General features: G+C 41.5%; 1 protein-coding gene across 1 annotated transcript in view; it reads right to left on the minus strand.

Moving 5' to 3' along the window:
* Positions 1-20,233, minus strand: part of TRABD2B (TraB domain containing 2B) — a 289,072-nt gene that overhangs the window by 52,786 nt on the left and 216,053 nt on the right. The gene's annotated exons all lie outside the window — the stretch shown is intronic.

The following is a 20,233-nucleotide window of genomic DNA, read 5'->3' on the forward strand; positions in this document are numbered from 1 at the left end:
TTTTCTTGACAGCTTTATGTTATTTCATAATGTTTTCTTTACCACTTAATTAAGTCAACAGCTTTGACATTCCCAGAACACTCATCCAACCACTAACTTGGGTTGACCCTATTTAGTTTCCAAGATCAGCCAGGATCAGACCTTTAAATAATGACCATATATTGGTAATTTGGAGGAAATGGGGAAGGGAATTGGGATTTAAATTGAGTTACAAGACATATAACAAGGTCCTAAAATGGTTTTATTGACATAGATAAAGAGCACTCTGACCATTAAAGCTGTTTCTTTAATGGTACTTTAAAAGTACCATGAAGTCTAGATTTAATCAATGAGACTAGAAGCCCAATTAAAAACACAAGATAGAAAGTAAATAAAAATTAATTTAAGTGGGGGAAAATCACCATTAGTCTACAATATAAACACAAAAAAGGATTCTAGAATTAAGACTTAATCCAAATAAATGGCTTGGGTGGTAGGTTCAAATGATGTTTGGTCTGTAGCTCTTGGTTATTTTGGGCTCCTGGGACTATTAATAACAGGGAGTTCAGTTTCCTTGAGATGTATTAGGAAAACATGGGATAGGTGGAAAAGAATGGTGAATCCTGCAAAACAGAGAAAGGAGACTAAAAAGAGGCATTAGAAATTGGGGTGCAGGGGTTGGAGACTGGAGGTTCATTTCCTGCTGTTAATCAGTGTTCTGTCTGGGTCACTCCAGAAGCCAATACCAACCCAAAAAGAGAATCCAGACACACTGGTAAAAGGCACAGGCAGTTTTATAAAATTCAAGAAAAACACAGGTAACAGAAAATGTCCTTACAAACAGGAAAATGCTGTATCTTCAGATATATTCACGAAGGCCAAAAGTCCATGCAGCAATACAGAATTCTTGCTGCCAAGCCAAGGCTGTAGATAGCAGACTGACACCTCCCACGGATCTTCCAAAGCTGCTGGGCCACAAGCCAGGAACAGAGACGCCGCGAAACAAGACAGGATAACACCACCCAAGCTGATAACACTCCACATGGCTTCAAGGCCTTGCCTGCCTTTTAAACCCTGCTGATGAGAACCACACCCAAACCCAGCTGTTTCTACTTCAATGGTGATAATATCTCTTTAACTGCTCCTTTCGTTGCTCTGAACGTCGCTGTCTCATGTCAATGACAGCTTGTGCGCCATCACCTAATGACTCCAAGCTACTGGCTGGGGAGAGCCCCCCCCCCCCCCGGGGCTCTCATGCTGTTCTCCTTCATCCCATTCCTGATTTTCCTCTCCCCCATCCAACTGTTCAGCCCCCTCCTCTGCGCTGTCATCCTCCTCCGGGCATGGAGCCAGCAGAGACACAGCTGGTCCCTGAGCAGCCTCAGGCTGAATCACAACAATCAGTGTTTATCAGGAAAAAAAGGCATCAAAGACAAGAAAGAAGAAAAAATGAAGAACATACAATCAGGAGAGTTAAGTGATAATGTATGGAAGCTCCAATAATCTTCCCAAGATCCCTGAGGGATTACCCTTTCCTATAGGTCTTAGACAGGGGGACAAAACAACATAACTGTTTTAACCTGAGATGAGCATCTCCATGCAAAACGTTCTAGGATACTTCCCCTGCCAATGTTTGACTAGGATTTAGCCATTATAATATGCTTGCACTTGGTAGCCCTTGAGAAATTTCTCCTCAGGTTTATTCAGCAGCCCTACCTATTACAGACTCAGTGGTGTCAGCCCCCAGCCCCAAACATTTCTCTCTAAGACTCTCCACGATTGACCTCTCCAAGTTCCTAAGAGGCCAGTAAGGGGCGTACATAAGTGCACTGATGTGCCTATCGTCCCCTGTCCAATCTTCTTTCCTTATTTCATATCTCATGCATTTTCTCTCCTTTCCTCCAACCTCTCTTCTTTCTTACTTTCTATCATTATATATATTACTTAATGTATATTCTCCTTCATATGTATTGTATATTGGACAAAGAATAAATAAATAAATAAATAAATAAATAAATAAATAAATAAATAAATAAATAAATAAATAAATAAATAAATAAATAAATGAATGAATGAATGAATGAATGAATGAATGAATAAAAATAAATAAATAAATAAATAAATACTTCAGAAGCACCTCCGAAGGCATGTGGACATTTGGAGCAAGGAGGCAACAATTACGCTATCTGATTGAAGCTGCAGAAATTGTTTTTTATGAAACTTTGTGGCTTCTTTCTCTAGGATTAAGGCTAAATTCAAAAGCAGCTGAGGACCTTTGTGATCCAATGATATCTGCTGTATTTCAGAGCTGAACCAATTTTTTTCTGGAATTGCAAAGTGTTTAAAACCACAGTAAAGCTACTCCTCTTTTTCTCTCTCTCCAAATGCTGTGGTTGTGAGGATTTCTCTTTGGCAAGACCTGTTGCTTCGATATATCTATTGGCTCCTGAATTTTACTTCTTTTGCCATGAAAGGTGGCTTACCAACTTTGCAGTTTTCAGTTGTTCGTGGGTTGGAGGTTGTGTGGGGGCTTTTTTGCACACAAGATAAATGAATGGGATTGGGGGGGGTGTCAAACAATTTATCTCATTTTCCTTTTTAATGGAGTTGGCATAGATTACATTTATTATTCTAAGACCAATAGCACTTGGAGTGAGATTGAATTGTATTTTTTGCTCCTTGCTTTCATTGTTTTAAAGCAAACATTTTAGTTGCCGTTTTAGAACAATTACAACATTTATCTTATTGTAGATTTCTGCTTACTGGAATTTGAAATCTTGACTCCCTAAAAAAAAACACGCAAAAAGAAAGGAACTTTAATAAGTACAATGGTACATCGGTATTCAACTGCTTTGAAAGTCATCAGATTTGGTACTTGACGTGTGTCTCAGTAGTCGTCATTTGTTTCATATGCAACATGCAAGCTAGAATTTGTCATTTTTTGTCTGCCTCGTGAATCTACCCTTTCCAGCCAAAACAAAGGTTCATATGTTAGTCATGTGTTTTGCTTGGTACTTGGTTTTAGTACTTGTAGCTCCTCCCAAAATCAATTAATGACGAGTGTTGAGGTACCATGTAGATACAATCAAAACACATGCACTTATTTATCTGAAGCATAATAGCCATCTTCTGATCAAAGCTATGGTATCTGGAAAATTAATCAGTTCTATCAAAAAGAGAGAAAACAACAATTTGATTATTTAAAATTTGTGTCATGGAGCTTAAATTAAAATAAAAATTTAGATTTAGCTGCCAAAACATATCAGGCATCCTTTCAATCAAGATGTTTCTCAAACCACTAAATGAAAATCCAATAGAAACCAACTGGTAAATGACTACTTTACAATACTTTGATGTCTTAGAAATGCAGTTAAAATACACCCACTTATCAATGCTGTTTTTTCCACTGAGTTAATGATAATGACAAGATACGATCGATTTCCAATTACAGAGATATTGCTACCACTTTTCACTGTAAGATATAAATACTAAAGACTTTCATTCTCTTTAAGGCAGAATATTTATATTATACTAATTATATAATATACAGTACATTTTCCCTATAATAAACACAAACTCTCATATCCTAAACTCATTTCCCCATATCTTTCCATATGGGAAGCATCAAAGGTGAAGCTTTTTTAAATTGGTCTAATTTTATTAACCATCAGACAAATCATGTTTTTTTTTAAAAAAAATGGGAGGGTACTCTTTTAATTTCCAAATACTTTTAATATTATTTTTGTTTCCTGTTATGGTTTATTATTTTAAAAATAAAAATGTGAGATTTAATCTAAGACTATAAAAGGTGTTATTAGAAATCAGTGTTTGCTGGATCTACAACCTTCACTGGGTCTTCCAAACCAATAAGTAAAGAAAAAAACAACAGAAAGTTCTTTGTTTCAATTTCAATGTTGTGAGCCACTCCAAGTCCTCAGAGAGGGGCAGCATACAAATCTAATAAATAATAATAATAATAATAATAATAATAATAATAATTATTATTATTATTATTATTATTATTATTATTATTATTATTATTATTATTATTATTATTATTATTATTATCAATACAACACAGCAAATGAGATCACTATGCTGGATTTCATATTTTATCACCAGTCGGACGCTTCCCAAGCACCTAGGACTGTGTGGTGTAGTGGCGAATTATGTTTGCCGATCCCAGTAAAGTGGCCTTTTGCAATTGACAGATGGAGATTTTGTCATTTCCGATGGTTTTCAAATGTCCGCTGAGATCCTTTGGCACTGCGCCCAGCCTGCCAAGTACCACTGGGATCACTTTCACTGGCTTATGCCAGAGTCGTTGCAGCTCGATTTTTAGATCTTCCAATTTCACTAATTTCTCTAGCTGCTTCTTCTCAATTCTGCTGTCCCCTGGGATTGCGATGTCGATGATCCATACTTTCTTTTTCTCCACAATCAGGATGTCTGGTGTGTTATGCTTCAGAATTCGGTCAGTCTGAAGTCTGAAGTCCCACAGTAGTTTTGCTTGCTCTTTTTCAACCACTTTTTGGGGCTTATGATCCCACCAGTTCTTTGCCACTGGTAAATGGTAGTTCTGGCACAAGTTCCAGTGGATCATCTGTGCCACAGCATCATGTCTATGCTTGTAGTCAGTCTGTGCAATCTTTTTGCATCTGTTTCTTTACAGAGTCTGCACTTTGGATTGTCTGTTGATTTTTCAATTCTGGCTTTGACAGCATTTGTTCTAATGGCCTGTTTTGTGCGGCCAGTATTAGTCCTTCTGTCTCCTTTTTGAGTGTTCCACTTGTAAGCCATGACCAAGTCTTTTCTTTATCCATTATTATTATTATTATTATTATTATTATTATTATTATTATTCAGTTCTTAAATTCTTAGGACACTTTTGCTTGCCTCATTCTGGCTGCATCATTATACACAAGTACTATGTTATCCTAACAAGAATATATTTATTCCAGTGATGTCCTGCTACCGGAATGGTAAGATCAGTAAAGGGCAGCCATTCACGTGCCCCCCCTTTGCCTTCCTGCACATGCACAGGATGAATTGACTGCTGCTCAGAGGGAGAGGGGGCAGACAGGGCACCCCTCCGCCGAGCGAGATCCTCCCTCTTCTTTTCCTATTTCTGCACAGGTAAGATAATAATAATAATAATAATAATAATAATAATAATAATAATAATAATAATTTATTATTAGACTTGTATGTCGCCCCTCTCCAGAGACTCGGGGCTGCTCACAACAACAATAACACTATATAAATACAAATCTAATAATTAAAACTATGGCTAAAACCCCATTATCTTAAAAAACAAGCAGTAATACACAATCAACACTCAATATTGCAATCATACCCACACATAACATTTAATGGTCAGAAGGGGGGGCACATGCTCGTTGCCCCACACTTGGCGACATAGAGAGGTCTTAAGGCTCTTGCGAAAGGCAGGGAGGGTGGGGGCAGTCCGAATCTCTGGAGGGAGCTGGTTCCAGAGGGCCAGGGCCACCACAGAGAAGGTTCTTCCCCTAGGCCCCGCCAGATGACATTGTGTGGTTGATGGGACCTGGAGAAGGCAGACTCTGTGGGACCTAATCGGCCACTGGGATTTATGCGATGTCACAGTCTGGAATGGAACGGGGGGGGGGGCGTGGGTGGAGGTGGCTTTACTTGTTCTGCTGCTGCAGCCGATTCATCCAGGCTTGGTGAAGAGCAGTGCGCTGCTGAGCCCAGACCCGGATGAATCGGCTGCAGCAACAGAGGGTGAGGGGAACAGACAGACTGCCCTTCCGCGAGTGACATCCTCCATCCTTCCTGCACAAGTAAGACCATCTCCGCCCGCCCCCTCCCTCGTTCCATTCCAGACCGCATTGTCTTACCTGTTCAGAAGGGGTGAGGAGGAGGGAGGATCTTGCCCGATAGAGGGGCACTCTGTCTACTCCCCTTGCCCTCCAGGTAGCAGCCAATTTGTCTGGGGAGAGCAGTGCCCGGCTGGTGAGATTCGGCTGCTGCACAAGCGCAGAAGCTAAATCTCGAGTGCATGGCATGTGCACGATGCGTGCATTGCTGGTGGTGATGGAGCTGCGTGCACAGCTCCATGTGTGCCGGTGGAACGGTATTCCACACCATCCCACCTGTGGGTAAGATGCTATGTTCTGTTAGTGATTTTCAGCATGCATGCACAGCTGCACATCCCAAACATGTCCCCATGCGAGATTTGGCTTCTATGCATGTGCAGCAAGGAAAATCTTGCGTGAAGATGCTCACGCAAGTAAAATTTCAGTGATTTCCACTGGTTTTTTGCTTCTGCGCATGCATGGAAGCCAAAATGTCAGTGAAAATTGTTGAAACCTTGCTTGCACATGTATCCTCGCATGATATTTTGCTTTCTGCACATGTGCAGAAGCCAAAGTTGCACTGAAGGGTGCACACTCACATGCCGGACGCGCACATGGCCCTGACGGCCTTGGAGGGCGCACTGGTAGCACCAAAGACAGCAGGCCTTTTGCTGATTTATTCATGACAAAAAATAACTACAGTTTAAGAATACGTTTAATAATATTTTTTTAGCTATCTACAAAAAAGAAAATGACATTAGAATAATAACAACATATACTGTATGTGTGTGCGTGTGTGTGTGTATATATAAGTGTGTATATGTGTGTATACATATATGTGTGTGTATATGTATGTGTATATGTGTATGTGCGTATGTATGTATGTATGTATGTATGTATGTATGTATGTATGTACGTACGTATGTATGTATGTATACCATTTGTGGCCAGCTTTTAAGTGCCTAATATACCTTAGCTAATTTATACGACAATGTAGCAACCTTGTTTATTCCTTTCCCTAATAGTATCAAACTGAATACTGTATAGACCTCACAGCTCATGGATTGTAATTTTAGTAGTACAGTGGTCCCTCGATCATCGCGAGGGTTCCGTTCCAGGACCCCAAGCGATGATCGATTTTTCGCGAAGTAGCGGTGCGGAAGTAAAAACACCATCTGCGCATGCGCAGATGGTGTTTTTACTTCCACCGCCGCCCGCCCTTCACCCGCCCACCCCGTTGCTCGCGCCTGGGGTTTCCCCGCGCGCGTGCCGCCCGCCCGCCCACGCTGTTGCTGGGGCCGCTTCCCAGCTGGGGAGCGGAGCTGGGGTTTCCCCAAGCGCGCGCGCGCACCGCCTGCCCGCCCACGCTGTTGCTGGGGCCGCTTCCCAGCTGGGGAGCGGAGCTGGGGTGTCCCCAAGCGCGCGCGCACCGCCCGCCCGCCCACGCTGTTGCTGGGGCCGCTTCCCAGCTGGGGAGCGGAGCTGGGGTTTCCCCAAGTGCGCGCGCGTTGCTGGGGCCGCTTCCCAGCTGGGGAGCGGAGCTGGGGTTTCCCCAAGCGCGCGCGCACCGCCCGCCCGCCCACGCTGTTGCTGGGGCCGCTTCCCAGCTGGGGAGCGGAGCTGGGGTTTCCCCACGCGTGCCGCCCGCCCGCCCACGCCGTTGCTCGCGCTGCCACTGGGGTCTTACCGGGGCAAGAGGGGGAAGACCCAGGGAAGCTGCCCAGCTTCCCAGCTGGGGAACTCCACCATCTACGCATGCGTGGCCATAGAAAAAAAGGCACGCATGCGCAGATGGTGGAGTTTACTTCCGGGTTGAAAACTCGTGAAATAGCCCTTTCGCGATGCTCGAGGACGCGAAACTCGAGGGTTCACTGTATTGACAATGCATAGTTGATAGACTGGATTTTATCATGGATTTCATCTGTTATTTATCATTTTATCCCACAACTTTTGATTGTATATTCACTGGGTGTTTTATTTATTTTGGTCTATGACTGTAATATATTTGAAAAGCGCTGTCCTTTTAAACACCATACTTCTTTCTAAAATATTCTGAGTTAATACATTTCTAAGGACCTTAATCCTCACTGCAACTGTTCTGTGGCTTGGGACAAGAGAGATAAATAACCCAAGCATGCATGTTTTGCAAAGTAATGTAACCACAGAGCAAATCCTGTTGCTGAGTCCATTAATCATCAGTACTTCTCTCTTTGTATTTATGTTTCTTTCTACATTTTGACATACACCATGCTTGGTTCAAAAAAAAAAAAGCAACCGCTCCTTGTTGATTCATCAGAAATTGCTTCCTAAATCGTAGGGATTTAAGAAAGCTTCGCATATTCAGATAGAGAAGTTTCTTTTTAAACACACATTTCAAACATATTCATGAAAACAAACTTACTTTTCATTTCATGAGTAAAGTGCTTGGCACTTGATGCAAGGGTTTTGGTAAGTTAGTAGAAATACTTGCTTCTCTCATTTCAAAAATACATTTTTTTAACTAGTAGCATGCAAAATTTATAAGTAACACCAGTAGAAATTCCTCTTTAAAAGCAGCACAGGACCTGCAGGAGGCAAAATCAACTTCAAGCAGGGCAAACAAATTCTTCATCAAGAACTTGGTGACTTCAGCCCTGGAAGGGACTACCAGTTATTCCCTAAGAACTGTTGGGACAGCTCTCCCTTTGGCGCCACTTAACATCTGAGAGAAAGCAGAAATTAGGAAAGCCATTCCAGGAAACTGGTGCTATCAGTTCATGAGAAGAGCCTCAGGATTCTTGGCAAGATGAGTGATACAGAAATGAATCCTGCAGGTATTTTCTGAGGACAAAGCTCTAACATCAGGAATCCTTTTACATTTCCTTTTAAACAAAGCCAAGAAAAAAACAGAATGGGTGTCGGGTTGGAAATATAGTAAGAGAGCTTGCTCAGCAAGCAAGATCAACAGCAATCTGAATTTGGTAGCAATATCTTCATGGTTCCCAGGATACATTTTAATAGGATAGGAATGAATATAGTTATGGGTTCCTACAGATTTATTTATTTTATTTTATTTTATTTTATTATTTTATTTTATTTTATTATATTTTTATATTATATTATATTTTATTTATTTTATTTTATTTTATTTTATTTATTATTTTATTTTATTTTATTTTATTTTATTTCATTTCATTTCATTTCATTTCATTTCATTTTATTTATTTTATTTTATACACAATGAGGGTTTTAGTGTGAATATATACATACATACATACACACACACACATAGTAAAATACATGATGAAAGTTATAGAGGAGATACTCATACGGTCAGGTAGGCAGAACTGGTAGAAAAATTCTCAATATTTTTCTTTTTTCTCCTTCTGGGCTCTGGGTATATTTTTGTATGCCCATGTGTAATATGTATTACACATATGGCATATATACATAGAATTAAATAGTATAATTTGGATGTTCAGTAATAGTAAGGGAAATTGTATCTCTTTGAGGCGATGAGAGGTCAGGCACCCTAACCCAAACCCTTGACGTAAGTGACGTCAAGTTGGCCACCATTAAGCCAGACACATGATCTTTAAGCTACCTCCCAGGCACATGATCGTCAAACCACTACCACCTGGTCATATGGCTGGCAAGCCACACCCACAAAATAAGCCACACCCACAGTGTGGTCATAATTTTTTTTGCAGCCCTTCACTGAATGAATATAACATATAACACTTTGTCCAGACTATATTTATATGACTGCAGATTATCTCAGGAGTTTGATCCTGATGGGATTCTAAGTTGATTCAGCATTCCATCCTTCTGAGGTAAAATGAGGACTATGATTGTTGCGGGCAGTAAGCTGACATTGTAAACTGGTTAAGTTAACCAGGAAGTGGTTAAAGTACTATGGGATGGTTTATAAGTCTAAATGCAATGCCATTGCTATTTATTAATTGGATTTGTAGACCGCCCAACTCCTTACAGACTCTGGGTGATGATTGCAGGGAACATTAGGCTTAGTCAATGCAGTAATTGCCCCAGTTAAATTCATCAATTTTTCTGCCACGTTAGTTTTAAACAGCAGAGCAGAGAGTGAGAAGAAAGGAGAACAAGGAGCATTCTAAAAGAGTTAAGGCCAAACTTAGATTAAATTCCATTTGTCAAGCTAAATGGTATATCATTCTTGTATCCAGATGTTTACTCAAATTGCAAATTTGTGCAAAGTATGCAATCCTTAGTATTTTTTTACTTACAAGAAACATATATCATATTTTTCGGAATACAGTGGTACCTCAAGATACGAACCCCTCGTCTCACGAACAACTCGTGATACGAACCCGGGGTTCAGAAAATTTTTGCCTCTTCTTACGAACTTTTTTCGAGTTACGAACCGGCGTTCGGAGACTGCTGGGAAGCCGCGCAGCTGTTTTAAAAGGTGACAGCCGGGCGGCGGGGCTTCCCAGAAGCCTCCCGAACGCCAGTTCGTAACTCGAACAAAGTTCGTAAGAAGAGGCAAAATTTTGCTGAACCCCGGGTTCGGTTCGGGAGGTTGCTGGCAAGCATCCCAGGCTGGCTGCGACCTTTTAAAACACCCGCGCCGCTTCACAGCTGTCTCCTGAAGCCAAACGCTAAAGCCGAACTTCCGCGTTCGGCTTCGGGAGACAGCTGCGAAGCGGCGCGGGTGTTTTAAAAGGTCGCAGCTGGCCTGGGGGGCTTGCCAGCACCCCCCGAACCCCGAACCTGGGTTTGGGGGGGTGCTGGAAAGCACCCCAGGCCGGCTGCGACCTTTTAAAACACCCGTGCCGCTTCGCAGCTGTCTCCTGAAGCCGAACGCTAAAGACGAACTTCCGCGTTCGGCTTCGGGAGACAGCTGCGAAGCGGCGCGGGTGTTTTAAAAGGTCGCAGCCGGCCTGGGGGGCTTGCCAGCACCCCCCGAACCCTGAACCTGGGTTCGGGGGGGTGCTGGGAAGCCCCCCAGGCCAGCTGTCACCTTTTAAAACAGCCACGCGGCTTCCCAGCAGTCGCCGAAAGCCGTTTTTTTGCGGGGGGTTTTTGGTTGCACGGATTAATTGACTTTACATTGTTTCCTATGGGAAACAATGTTTCGTCTTACGAACCTTTCGTCTTACGAACCTCCTCCTTGCACCAATTAAGTTCGTATCATAAGGTATTACTGTATAAGAATGCAGCTGCGAGAGCAATCATGGGCTTTCCCAAATATGCCCATGTTAAACCAACACTCCGCAGTCTGCATTGGTTGCCGATCAGTTTCTGGTCACAATTCAAAGAGTTGGTTATGACCTATAAAGCCCTTCATGGCACCGGACCAGATTATCTCAGGGACCGCCTTCTGCTGCACGAATCCCAGCGACCAGTTAGGTCCCATCAACTAAAAAATGTTGCTTGGCGGGATCCAGAGGAAGAGCCTTCTCTGCGGCCCTCTGGAACAAACTCCCCCCAGAGATTAGAATTGCCCCCACCCTCCTTGCATTTCGTAAGCTGCTTAAAACCCACCTCTGCCACCAGGCATGGGGGAATTGAGATACTCTTTCCCCTAGGCCTCTACAATTTTATGCATGGTATATCTGTATGTATGTTTGTTTTTTATAATAATGGGTTTTTAACTGTTTTTAGTATTGGATCATTATTATATGCTGTTTTATTACTGTTGTTAGCCGCCCCGAGTCTGCAGAGAGGGGCGGCATATAAATCCAATAAATAAATAAATAAAATAAATAAGATGCACCTTTTTCCTCTCTAAAAAAGGATGATAATTTGGGTGCGTCTTATACTCTGAATATAGCTTTTGCAGCTGCCCTTTCTTTTTTATAGACACCATCTGGAAAGAATGGCAGATATCATATAATATTGTTCCTAAATAGTATCTGGGGCAAAGCATTAGTTAGGGGCTCCTGGGAAGATCTAGCCCTATGGGCACCAATTATATCCCCACTTAGTGTTAATTTGATGACTGAGGTTTTTCTCTAGACCAGTGTTTCCCAATCTTGGCAACTTGAAGATATCTGGACTTCAACTTCCAGAATTCCCCAGCCAGCATTTGCTGGCTGAGGAATTCTGGGAGTTGAAGTCCAAATATCTTCAAGTTGCCAAGGTTGGGAAACACTGCTCTAGACAAATGGAGTGAGAAAACACATTCAAGGTACTGAGAACATTTGACATTGTCACAAGATTTTAAATTCATAGACTCCCTTTATGTCCACTAATTTTTTTTGTTATTGGATAGCAAATATAATAATAATAATTTAATAATTTGTGGATTTGTATGCCACCCCTCTCCGAAGACTCAGGGCGGCTCACAACAATAATAAAAACAATATTACATAGAAACATAGAAGACTGACGGCAGAAAAAGACCTCATGATCCATCTAGTCTGCCCTTATACTGTTTTTTGTATTTTATCTTAGGATGGATCTATGTTTATCCCAGGCATGTTTTAATTCAGTTACTCTGGATTTACTATTTTTTGTATTTTATCTTAGGATGGATCTATGTTTATCCCAGGCATGTTTTAATTCAGTTACTGTGGATTTACCAACCACGTCTGCTGGAAGTTTGTTCCAAGCATCTACTACTCTTTCAGTAAAATAATATTTTCTCATGATGCTTCTGATCTTTCCCCCAACTAACCTCAGATTGTGCCCCCTTGTTCTTGTGTTCACTTTCCTATTAAAAACACTTCCCTCCTGGACCTTATTTAACCCTTTAATATATTTAAATGTTTCGATTATTTGTTAGAGTACTCTATTATTAGAGTACTTGTCACATTTGCTTTTTTGTTTTCCAAATTGGAAGCTAGACTTCAGAGTGATGGAAAGGCATTGCCACCAGCAACAGTAGTTCTCCCCCACCCCCAGCAGCAAAGTGAGCTTAAAATACTCAAGAAGAGCAAGTCAACAGAAATCAATATTAATATAAATCATAAGGATATAAGCAACAAGTTACAGTCATACAGTCATAAGTGGGAGGTGATGGATGATAGGAACAATAACAAGACTAATAGCAATAGTAATGCAGCCTTAATTAATAATCTGGCAGTGGTGACGGAATTATTTGTTTAGCAGAGTGATGGCATTTGGGAAAAAATGTTCTAGTGTCTAGTTGTCTTGGTATGCAGTGCTCTATAGTGTCGTTTTAAGGGTAGGCATTGAAACAATTTATGTCCAGGATACAAGTAGTCAATAAATATTTTCACAGCTCACTTTGTGCAGTATACAGGTTCTCAATGGAAATCAGGTTGGCAGTAATTTATTTGTTTGTTTATTTATTTGATTTTTATGCCACCCTTCTCCTTAGATTCAGGGCGGCTTACAATATGTTAGCAATAGCACTTTTTAACAGAGTCAGCATGTTGCCTTCACAATCCTTGTCCTCATTTTACCCACCTACGAAGGATGGAAGGCTGAGTCAACGGTGATGAGATTTGAACTGCTGACCTACAGATCTACAGTCAGCTTCAGTGGCCTGCAGTACAGCACTCTATCTGCTGCACCACTCTGGCTCTTATGCTTTTTCTGCAGTTCTGATTATCCTCTGAACTCTGTGTCTGTCTTGTTGGGTTGCAGAACCGAACCAGACAGTTATAGAAGTGCAGACTCAGTAATTCCTTTGTAGAACAGCAGCTCCTTCGGCAGTTTGAGCTTTCTGAGTTGGCACAGAAGGAACATTCTTTGTTGTGCTTTTTTTGATGACATTTTTGATGTTAGGTGACCATTTTAAGTCTTGAGATATGATAGAACCTAGAAATTTGAAGGTCTCTACTGTTAATACTGTGTTGTCTAATATTGTAAGACATGGTAGAATGGCAAGGTTTCTCCTAAAGTCTACCACCATTTCTACGGTTTTGAATGTGTTCAGTTCCAGATTGTTCTGGTCGCACCACGAGGTTAGTTGTTCATCCCGTCTGTATGCAGTTTCATCGTTGTCTCGAATGATACCAATCACTGTTGTATCATCTGCAAACTTCAGTGGTTTAACAGATGGATGGTTACCTAATGGGCTGTCATTTATTTTGCAAAAGTTTCAGAAAACTTACCGCAAATGTAGGATTCAGGGAAATTATTTTCAGATGAATTGGAAATGACATTATCATTTTCTCCCCGAGTGCACATTATGCACAATACAGCACTTTCCTGAATTGCCAAGTTTTTTAAAAATATGAAAGTTCTGTAGTTTGTGCTACAGTATCTGAAGAGTGCACACCTCCACTCTCAAATGGCAAATGTTCCACATTCTTGGGTACTTGATATAGTATGTTATTGTGTATTGCAGCAAAGAAGAGAATAACAGTATTTTCTCAGGATATTTCTAGAGACCAGCTATTCTGTAGCTAAAGGATTCTAATTTCATACTTGAACAAGGTAGGAAACCTCCTGTTCTGTCTTTTAATGTAACGAGGACTGAATGATACCTTTACAGAGAGATAGCTTCCAGAGAATCATCTGAATGTTTTTCTTCCTTGCTGCTAAGTACCTTGTCAATGTGGTTCTCCTCCCTGATTTTTCCGACCCTGTTTCCTCCCAGGAAATTACTAGAGAGGCCCCATGGAGGCTTCTCCCCTCCTTTTCCAGCCCTGTTTCCTCCCAGGAGATTCCTAGAGAGGCCCCACGGAGGCTTCTCCCTGCCTTTTCCGGTTACAGTTTCAGAGGCTCGGGTTTGTAAGTGGAAAATGGTTCTTGAGAAGAGGCAAAAAAATCTTGAACTTATCTAGAAAAGTTTGTAAGTAGAGGCATCTTAGGTAGAGGTATGTAGTGAAATGTAAAAAAAAAACCCACCTATCAATCACAGCATCTATAAACCAACAATCATCTTAGGTGCTAAAAGCTCTAAGAAGGATCTCTTCCTTCTTGAAGGCTTTCCATCACAATATCAGAGCCACATTCCAAATTCTCCTGTTCTCTTACCACCGTGATGGTGAACCTATGGCATGCATCCCACAGCAGGCACATAGAGCCCTCTTTGCGGGCACATCACCCAGCTCAACTCCATTGTGCATGTGCACCTCCTGCCAGCCAGCTGATTGTTGGCATGCATAGATGGAGTGGCACATGTGGGAGACATCTGCACATGCACTAGAGAGAGTGGGGGAGAGTGGGAAGGGTGATGTCCACCACAGCCCATTTTTGATCCCAAGAGACTACAGGGAGGCCTACTGGAACCAACTCCCCCCAGAGATTAGAATTGCCCCCACCCTCCTTGCCTTTCGTAAGCTTCTTAAAACCCACCTCTGCCGCCAGGCATGGGGGAACTGAGATACTCTTTCCCCCTAGGCCTTTACAAATTTATGCATGGTATGTCTGTCTGTATGTATGTTTGGTTTTATAATAAGGGTTTTTAACTGTTTTAATGTTGGATTGTTATATGCTGTTTCTATTACTGTTGTTAGTTGCCCCAAGTCTACGGTAAGGGCGGCATATAAATAAATAAGTAAGTAAGTAAGTAAGTAAGTAAGTTAGTAAGTAAGTAAGTAAGTAAGTAAGTAAGTAAGTAAGTAAGTAAGTAAGTAAGTAAGTAAATAAATAAATAATAAAAAAAAACAGGGCATGGGTGCAGCATGCCCCCCTCCACGGCCCATTTTTGGTCCCAGGAGGCTGCAGGGAAGCCCACTACATCCAAACAGGAGGGAATTTGGAGGGGATCATGCACACATGACCAGGGGCCCAAGCAGTGGTGGGCCCAAGCCTAAACTGTGGGGAATGTGGTTCCGGTGGTGGCCGTGTAGTGCATATTATTATTATTATTATTATTATTATTATTATTATTATTATTATTATTATTTAGATTTGTATAGATAGCCTAGCTCCGGTGGCGATGCTGGGCGTGCAAGCACCACTGGTGCTTTCCCGGACCTACGCCTGCCCTGCCCCGCCTCTCGCAATAGCTCCCCCCACTGCCCATGCTGCATGGCAAGTAAGGTAAACGGCAGTGAGCGGGAGATGGGGGGGCAAACGGCGGTGGGCAGCAGTGAGTGGGCACTTACTTGTTTGCCGATTTCTTGGGTTTTTCGCTTCTGCGCATGAGCAGAAAAAACAGGAAATTGTGCTCGCACGCATACGCACACATGCACACCAGGGTGGGGGGAAGCAGGGTCATGCTCCCAGCCCATTCCAGTAGGGCCGGGAATGGTAGCCCACTCCTGGACCCAAGCATTGCATTACGGGTGCACTGTGCGCTTTCAGCACACTACGACAAAAAGGTTAGCCATCATCTTTCTACCACATTCATGCATATAGTAGGGAATCCCAATTCAGAATGAACAAATATCACTTATTATGCCTGAAGGAGATAATCCCTAAAATAAGTGGATGCAAAGAACATCAAGACCCTGTAGGTTCAAATCAGGCTTTACAGATTAAAATTAGGATTTTAAATTGTATTGAGTATTCTACTGGAAGTCAATGAAGGGCCCACAAAACCAGCATTATACAATTATGTTGGTTCTCAGCTGCCAAAAGACAGGCTGTCACATTCTAATGCAACATGATTTTCAAAAGCAGGCCAGATAAATTGTATTGTAGTCATCAGCCCTAGAAGTGATAAGGACACCTGTCATTATTAAATCAGATCTCTTATTTCAAGAAGGGCCATAACTGTTGTATTATCTGAAATAGTAGAAAGTAGAAACCCATGGCCTTCTATTGCCTATCTAGAGTAGAACTTTCAGAAGAAGTTTAAACATTGAGAAGATAAACCTGTAATTTTTGAAGACTTTTGCGAGTATTTCAAATCTATGAAAAAGTTCACATCTCTGCCTCGTTCTTCTCAATTCTTACTATCGTTCACAAAAAGTTCCTGAAATTCTATCACTAAAAATATTTATTCAGTTTTCTTATACAATTGCTTATATAATCTTGAATACAAATGAAATGTAGATGTCAACTCTGAAGTAAACCTGACTGAAGCCATGTTTTGCTGCCTCATAGTTACCATAGGGGGAAGTAGATAGACCAGTTGACAGTCAAAACAAAAAGTTTTCCTGTGGGAACCATAGTCATCTCAACAGGTGGCTGTTGAAGGAGGAGAGGAGTGACCAAGCAGTATGCCAGCTATTTTCATTGGACAATGTGATTCCTGACATCTGGGAGAAGCATCTTTTGCTCTTTTAATTAGGTGAAAACTACAGGAACTTTTAAAGTTGGTTTTCACCATCTGTGCCAATATGATGTACCCAATAAAATGTTCTCTGATGAATCTACCTGCCTCAGAGTTCTGCTTTTGGTGGGTGTATTACTGGGAATTCTGACAGAAGAATTAAGAGGATATCTTATCCCTAAGCATTATACTTTACAAGAAAAGAAAAATAAAACAAAAAACAATTTATTTCAAAAACATTCTTTCAACTTTTGACTTTTGTTATTATTTTGCTGCACATTGTTACTGTATTTGCACATTGTTGCTGAAAGATGTTTACAAAATAAAGTGGAAAGATGGGAAATGACTGAAGTAGCAAGAAAACACTTGTACTAAATAAATAACATAAACAAACTGAACAAGAATACCCAGATTGGAGCCTGTGCTTTATTTACCACAATGGCTTCCTTACACTTCATTGATTTTCTGTAAGCATCTTTCAGACAAGAATATGAAAAACCTCAATATAGTTATTTGCAAAAAGTAAAATGACAATTTTGTATAGTATGGTGAAAAATTTCACCAGTGAATAACATCCTAGAGAAAGATTATTCTACACTTCTATTAAACTTAATATAAGGCACTGAATTTAAGACTACAGGCGGGGGCAGATTACTTCTACTGCTGCTACTGGTGCTCTGCGCACGCAGATTTGGGTGTCTTGCGTGTGTGTGTGCATGTCCCAGGATGCACACATGTGTTCCAGCATGCATATGCACGTCCCAGTGTGGTTTTGCTTCTGCGCATGCATAGGAAGCAAAATTTCATATAGGTGGTGTCCGTGTTAGAGAGATATTGGTGATCTTTTAGCTTCTGCGCATGCACAGAAGCAAAACATTGTCGAAATCTCAGGCACGGGCACGGCCTTTCACGAGATTTTGCTTCCTGCACATGCGCAGAAGCAAAACCAAACTGGGACATGCACATGTGCAAGACACCCAAAACTGTGTGTGCAGCTCAAGTTTTACTACTGGTGTGCAGGGGTGGGCAGCAGGCAGGACGGGGTGGAACACAGTTCTACCGGCGGAAATGAAGATGCGTGTGCAGCACCAGCTGATCGGAAGCTGTCATTTCCTGGATTACTGGTCTCGGCTCGGCTCTCCTTTTTTCTCCTGCTGCTGCTATATATATATTTATATTTATTAGATTTGTATGCCGCCCCTCTCCGAAGACTCGGGGCCATAGTTCCCTCTAAGCTGAGCAGTGAGCAATCGCTCACTTAAAAATCATCATCAACTCAGAGTTTTTCAAACCTGCCCAGAAGCCGAGAGGGAAAGAGTGAGAGGGAAGGAGAGAGAGAGAGGAAGAGAGAGAAACAGATAGGAAAAAGAGAGGAAGGAAAAGAAAAAGAAAAAGAATGGGAGTAAGGAAGAGAGAAAGAAAATCAAAATCTAGTTTGAAACTAGCTCAACTATTTAAGTGGCATTTTGATATTGATAGAGTTGCCCTATTATGAGCTCACTGTTATAGACACACAGTACAGTATTTTATTTTGAAATTCTCTGAGGCAAAACAGGGTGGGTTTTTTATTTGTTTGTTTGTTTATTTATTTATTTATTTAATATTTCTGTGCCGCCCAGTCCCGAAGGGACTGCCGCTCAGACACTATACTTTTCCGCCCACCCCACCCCCAAAATTAGAGGGAACACTGCTCGGGGTGGCTCACAACAACAACAATACAATATACAGAGTACATATCCAATATAAATTAAAAATGAAATTTGAAACCCATAAATATTAAAAAACAATCATTACTGCACAATCATACCATTCTCATGTATTACAGTCAGGAAAAAAAAGGTGGTAGTGGGGGAAGAGATAATTATTCCCCCCGTGCCTGGTGACATAGATAGGTCTTCAACATCTTGCGGAAGGCGGTAAGAGTAGGGGCAATTTGAATCTCTGGGGGGAGTTGGTTCCAGAGGGCTGGGACCGACCCAGAGAAGGGTCCCGCCAAACGGCATTGTTTAGTCGATGGGACCCAGAGAAGGCCAACTCTGTGGGACCTGATTGGCCGCTGGGATTTGTGCGGTCCCGGAGGTATTCTGGTCCTATATGCCATGTAGGGCTTTATAGGTCATTACCAGCATTACCTGCTATCCTCCTTGCTTTTTCCCTCTTTCCTCCTTCCTGGCCTTGGACGAGCTTCCCTCTCTCCTGCCTGGCTCCCCTTCAGCCTTGTGCAGCCACCTCCCACCTGAGGTGCAAGCAGAAGGCATGGGTGGAAGCGGCACTGGCAGCATTTATGTTTCTGGCAGCACTCATTTGCCTAGGTACCCAGCTTGAGGCAGGGAGGTGACCCAGGAAGGAGAGCATGGGAAATGCGAAGCAAATTGTCACCCCAATGAGCGACACTGGTAAGGTTGTAAGTCGACTTAACAGTTCACTTAAACAATGATGATCGTTCAAGCCACTCCACCTGGTCACATGGCCGGCAAGCCAGCCCTACACATTCACATGACACTTAAGCCACACCCACAATGTGGCAGTAAAAATTTTGGCTGCCCATTACTGCTGGTGTGGCATCCTTTACTGTTCCAGTAGCAACCCACTACTGAGTACAGGTTATATACAATTTTAAGCTTGACAAACCAGGAACTTTCTGGAAACGTATCTCTGTCTCCTATCTCTAAGTCAAGATCTATATCTCATAACATAGGTTAATTTCATTCACTACTTACTCAACATAGTATTTTATATAAAAGACACAGTGTTTGTTTATTAGAATCTGGTTGTAATTAAAATTGATCTATTAGGAAAAAGCCAAATATCATTGAAAAGACTTTGAATTTACACAGCAAATTTAGTATCCCTATTGTTACTACTAGCTAATAATTAATTAGCCTACATACCTTAAGTTCCTTAATTGATTTCTTAATGCTCATGAAGCAATATAATCTGATTGGCTTGATAATGTCTATCTGAATCTGTTTCAAAGACTTTGAGGATAATGTTTTTAATCTACACGAATCTGTGTGACAGTGAAGAATACTGAAGCTCACCAAATGGAAAAGAAGAAATCCATTTTTAAAATTAGACATTATTTTACTAATTCTCTCTAAGCAGTTTACAAAGTCAGCATATTGTCCCCATAATCTAGGTCCTCATTTTACCGACCTTGAGTTGGTGAAGATTAAACTGCTGGAGTGAGCAATGAGTTAGCCTGCAATGTGTTGGTGCATTGTGTTCTCTTTTCCAGAATTCACAAAAATTTTTTAGTAAGGTATCGCAAGTCATCAGAGAATCAGCATAATGAATATAGGTCTAGGTTTAGAGGCTC

The sequence above is a fragment of the Erythrolamprus reginae genome, chromosome 3 (genome assembly GCF_031021105.1).
Source record: "Erythrolamprus reginae isolate rEryReg1 chromosome 3, rEryReg1.hap1, whole genome shotgun sequence".
NCBI lineage: Eukaryota > Metazoa > Chordata > Lepidosauria > Squamata > Dipsadidae > Erythrolamprus > Erythrolamprus reginae.